We start from the raw sequence: 5,947 nt of genomic DNA on the forward strand, positions 1-5,947 counted from the left end.
ATTATTTATGTTGGTTTGAAAGTTAGTTATCATTAAATTCCGCTGCGTAATTCTGGTACTAGCCTTAACCATGATCACAATGGCGGTAATACTTTAGTAATTCCTTTATTTTAAGTTGGAAAATAGTTTTATAAAAGTAAGGAATTATTAGGGTGTTACACTTCCCAGTTCCCCGTTGGTGAAAAACCTATTGAAATTTGGTAAACTGGTATCTACTAGTTCTCACGTCGTCCCCCTAATAATATTAGGGGTGTAAATCGGGGGGAGAACATACACTTATCCTAGGATAATTCTACTCTATATATCCTACAACGAGGGAAGGACAATTCAGCGATTAAAAAATTGGTTTAGGGGGTAAATACCCAGTTTTAGGGGGGAAATACTTTCACCATTTCCGCCATAGTGCTCTTTATGAGCGGGATTCTTACCGCCAAAATATCTCACCACATTTGCCCGCCCAAATTTCACCCTGAAAATTTAAATAAATAAAAAATAAAAAACAATTTGAGTTTTCCACAAACATTGCCAGTTTTTCAACTTTCCTCTTCACCGTTTTAATAAGGTCCAGTTTCTTGAACTCTATTTCCATTTGTATTTTCTAAGTGCCCTGAAACATAATTAGCTAACCATATATTTCGGATCTATTAACTTTTATGATATAATGTAGTCCAGATTTTATTCTCTTAATCTATATCATTTCCTATTAAAAAAAAATTAATTTGAATGGCGGAGAAAACAATGTGCATTTGTGTTTGTTCAGTATTTAATAATCTGGTTAATTCATGTATGTTATCCAATTAAATCTAATTAAATCTGTATGTAGAATTAATACTCAAATAAGTTTACTGTAATACCCCAAGTTTTTGAGTATTTAGTTAAAATTGATTTTATGATTTTAAATTAGTTTGATTGATTTTGAATAAATTAATTCATATTTTTCATAAAAAAAAAAAAAACAAAAATTCGGATTCTTATTTAACTAAATTTCAGGAATTTATATCTTGGATTATCTAGGCTAACTAAACCCTAAACCTCGTCCAAGTATAAATGTCCCATATTCAAGACATTCTCCTCCATGCCGTTGTATTATATTTACCTCAAATATTATTTCTCTTTTCTCCAGATTCACCATTATCACCGGTGCAATAATTCGTACCACCTAAAACACCTTCACAACCACCAACAAATCCTAAGCAATTGAAATTTCGTAAAGACGTTCTTTAACCGGTGATCCCGAAACAATCATTATTGTTCTATCTTTCCTCGATCCCTTACTTCTTGTGAGTTAGTCATTTCTTTCTAGCCATTGATTACTACCATATTCTATTTTTCCTTCTGGTATAGCCATCCCCAACCTGTAGAACTTACAACCGAGGTCCAAGGTTGTTCACAGGTCATACTTCATTCCCACTTTTGTATCTTCTTTTAATTATGCTTTGAGGAATAACGGGCTAATTTTCCTTTGTATTAGTAATATATTTTATAGGCTATTTTAATTTGATATTTGTTGATTTGATTTGGTTTAAGACTAGATTTGCAGATCGATTTATTGATTGGGAAATACTACGTACTAGTTACACATATTGTATATTTTTATTTATAGAAGAAATTAGATTATACTTTTTTCTAAAGAAGTTTTATCAAGACTTGAATTGTTTCGTTTCTTAAGTCCGTCTGGTCTTGGTTGTGAGAAATTGGGCTCATCAGAATATAATATTCTAGTAAGTGAGTGTAACTAATATCAGTGAAATCGAAGATTAATTTAGGACTTGTTGTTTATTGTAGACGAAGGCTACTTAGGGATCAGTCGGATCAAGCAAGGAAGTTATTACTGTAGTATGGAATTCGCGTGCTCAAGGTAATTTTCAATGTCCATCATATTTAGTATCCCGTTAAGAAGATGTCTCGGATATGTATATGTTCTACTATGTGATAGACGATAAATATGTAAGTAATAATGTGGTAATAATGAAGCCTGCTTTATACTATTACTACTAGCTAGCGTTGATCTTCGTACAACTAGTATTACTATATATACTTACTTATCAAATATGTTCCTATGTTATAGTTATATTTTGATAAAATGGGTACCTGACAATGTGGATGCATTAATTGTGGATAATGCTTTGGAAATGCAGTATAATTGATTACACCAACATATGGTTACACTTATTGATGTTTCTAAATGAGCATAATGGTGTATTGTGATGTGATGCCCCAATATTTTATATTCTTAATAACAATAAGGGAAATGTTATTTTAAAAATATTTATCTTAATATAATTTATTTGTAAGAGAAAACTATGTGATTCTTGTTGTCCCTAGAATTCAAATAGGATAATAATAATAATAATAATAATAATAATAATAATAATAATAATAATAATAATAATAGTACTAAAAGAAAAAAAAAATAGAGGAAAAGAAAAAGGGGGCTAGAATTTTGTTGCTTCCACCGACTTCCCCATTTCATATTCATTTTTTTCATCTCATTTTCACTCCACCCCTTCAATCTCCATTACCCATCTTCAAGCTTTTATCTGAAAAGCACCAATTAAGCCAAAATATCTCCTTCTCCTTGTCATCAATTCCTCACTGCTCCGATGCTCGTTCCTGGCGATGTTGAACCGTCACCGCGAGTGGTCTACCCAGCTTCAAGTCGAGTCGCGAACGGAGTTGATGATGCTCCTCTTACCGATTCACCGAACATTCACTCAATTACTCCCCTCCTTGTTGATTAAATTACCCCCAAAAAAAAAATTTCAATTGAGTTACCACACTCTTCTTTTTCTTTCTCTTTAGTTTAAGAATAGATTGGAAATATATAGTGGGTAATGAGTATTGTGCTATTGATGATGTTGTTGGTACTCTTAATTGATGTTGTTTGTGCTTCAAATTGATGTTGTTAGTGTGGTTGGGATTCTTGTTGTTGTCGGTGAGATTCTAGTCGTTGTCGCGGCTATAATTTAGCGTTATTGTTGTTGGTGTCGTCGTTCTTGTTACTGATGACGTTATACTGTGGTAAGCAAGCTTCTGGTCGTGCTGTTTTCTCATTTTTCAGCTTATTTTTAGGTTCTTATTTCTGAACAAAAGTTGTAGATCTCTTCGAGCTATTCAATTTAGCCTCAAGAATCACTCAATTTAGAGCAGTATTTTAGGAGATAAGACCTTCTGAAACTAATCGTTGCTGCTGTTGCTGTGGTGTCAGCACCAACTTATGTTTATCTTATTTCGACCACTTTCTGATCATTTTGAGCATCTGTTTCCTGAATAAGAACTGTATATCTCTTCGACTTGATGAACTTAGGCTCAAGAATAACTTGATTCGGAGCTGTGTGCTAGGAGATTCGCCCTTCTTAAAGTTACTGTTGTTGCTGTCTTCGTCTAGTTATTGTCGACGTTGTTGATGATGATTATTGTTTGTAATTGTATTGTTTCTGTCCTTGATCTCGTTGTTTTAGTTATTTTATTCTTATTATTAATGTCTTATTATAGAGAGTATTGATACTAGTGTTATTTTTAGTGTTGTTATTGATGTTGGTTGGTCTTCTATCAATGTTAATAGATGAATTTGAGATTTATGAGTTATTTTATAAAATCAATTATAAATGAATTGCATATCTTACGTTAGTGATAAGTGAGATTATTGGATGGTTAGATAAAGCTCTAACACTTTGGTTTCTTAAAGTATATGAATGAGTTATGATGAAAACTATGAGGAGGAACTTTTTTGTGAGTTGGAGAAAAGGATTTCAGGTGATTGCGTGATGTATTGATTGATCTTCGTCGTATGTGGCAATTTGGAATTTATTATCGCCGTATGTGGCAAGATGGTAAACCGTCCTCATCTCTAGTGTGACTGTTCAGGGACTCCCTGGTCACAATAAAAGCTAGAGTTGAGGGGTGTGCACACTAGAGGTTATTGAAAATAGTTGGCCAACGAAGATTAAATGTACTGTCAGGGGCTCCCGGGTACATCTCAAATAGACTGTCAGGGTCTCCCGGGTCTATCTTATTATTCAGTAGATTGTCAGGGGCTCCCGGATCTACTTAGGATGGAGAATGATGGGAATTCGGAATATAAGAGATAAATAGGATTAGGGAAGAGCTCCAATAGAGGACCATTAGAGATCTCAAATACTCACTTGACACTAACATAACTCAGCCTGTTCTATCTTCTGTTGTTCAAAGTTATTGGGAAACAATTTAACTTGACAGGAGTATTCATTACTAAGTGTATTATTTAACGTTCCTTAAATATGTGCATGAGTTTTCTCAATGCTTGATTAAGGTAGAGTTTTGGTACTCAACTTTCGCTGACGTGTGTATTTCTTGTTTGTGTTGTTCTCCCATTTGGGGATTGAACCTGCGACGACCCATTTTATTATGGTGAGCAGATGACCATTGTCTACAGGTATCTTTGATTTCATAGGTTGCTTCGAGTGAGGACGACAGTAATAAATGTGAATGTATTTCAGAAAAAGGGTTTTCCAATCATAAATTTCTTAATAATTAATTTATTTTATGAGTTGTATTTTCAAGTCCTAATTTGGTTAACGTAAAGAGTTTTGTAATCTTAATTAATCTTTTTTTATCGATCTTGAGATTTTTTTTAGCCTTGCATTTGCTCTTAGGTAAATGCGGCAGTGATACTCCGATTCTCTGTCATTGCTTCCGCTTATGTTTAAGAATACACAGGTTTATTGGTGTTGTCAAATGTAACAGGATTTTAAATATCCCATTTTTGGGTTTTGTTCAATTTACAAAGGAAACTCTGTCGAATTTATACTTGATTTAATAGTTCTATTAATTTAAACTAATATTTTAATAAGGTCTAGAATCGGGGTATTACATGTGAAAGGATAAGCGACAATCCTTGTTTTGGTTCTCTATGTTTACTTGTCTATGTGTCTGAATCTTATTAAAATACTAAAAACGTAAAGTGTAATCTCAGAGGGAAAAGCCCGTAAGGGTTAGGAACAGGTTGTCCTTCTAGATGTTGTTCTATCGGTGCACTTTAGTGGAGACCCGATAGGCTTCTAGTAGGTCTCTATTATTCTGTATTAAACTTTCTGTTTAGTCTTCCTCCTAATTCTATTGGTGCGCGGTCGCGGAGACCCATAGCCAATTAGTGAGGGGTGTGCACACTAGGGACATTTGGTACTCATTTTACTTTGGCCATTTTCAAGGGTTACGCGCGACCCTTAGCGTTCTATTTCCCTCACTTAATTAATATTGATCTTATGTGATAAGTTTAATAATGGAATTGTTAAATTGACACCTGTTGTTTAATTATTTATTTTATGTACTCAAAATATTTTCAACTAAAATTATTTATTTTACGGGATGGAGTTGGAATTACTTAGTTTATCTGATTTTCGGGAGTTCGTCTCTCTTGTTTCTTTCCTATTTATTTTTGCAGGTTGGTAAAGGTTTTTGGCTACGAGTGAGGAGACACTTAGAATAACCACCTAGTAAAGAGACGATTTCTATTTCAGTTTACGTTGGATTTATGGGAATTGGTTGTAATATTTTATTGGCCACCTTTTAGACCACTTAGTTAATTTTGAATTTAATGGTTTTAAATTATTTTGTTGCTTTGCATTTATTTTCTATGGAGAATAAATGTAGCAGTGACACTCCCAAGGTTTAGACGGTGGTTTTATGAAATAAAAACAGGGGTTTTGATTATATAAAAGGTCCAAATTTTGGGGGTGTTACAAATTGGTATCAGAGCTTAGGTTTGTTTTCAAAAAAAAAAAAAAAATTCGAGGAATTACATTTACAGTTTGCAGTAATATTTTAAATTGCACATGAATTAATAACACTATCTCATATTTTAAATTTATAGTTTGCAGTAATAATTTGACCATCTCAGAATATTACAACAAATTCATAGCACTATCTAGGTTTACACCAGAAGTAGTAGCCACTGAGGAGTTAAAGG

At 33.3% G+C, this 5,947-nt stretch overlaps 1 long non-coding RNA gene across 1 annotated transcript; it reads left to right on the top strand.

The window, feature by feature from the left end:
• The first annotated feature begins 1,005 nt into the window (after positions 1-1,005).
• Positions 1,006-4,793, top strand: LOC130470343 (uncharacterized). Its single transcript, XR_008930519.1, has 3 exons — positions 1,006-1,393; positions 1,786-1,858; positions 4,398-4,793. It is a non-coding gene; the product is annotated as an uncharacterized lncRNA (long non-coding RNA).
• The last annotated feature ends 1,154 nt before the right edge of the window (positions 4,794-5,947 follow it).

Source organism: Spinacia oleracea, chromosome 3 (assembly GCF_020520425.1).
Source record: "Spinacia oleracea cultivar Varoflay chromosome 3, BTI_SOV_V1, whole genome shotgun sequence".
Taxonomy (NCBI): domain Eukaryota; kingdom Viridiplantae; phylum Streptophyta; class Magnoliopsida; order Caryophyllales; family Amaranthaceae; genus Spinacia; species Spinacia oleracea.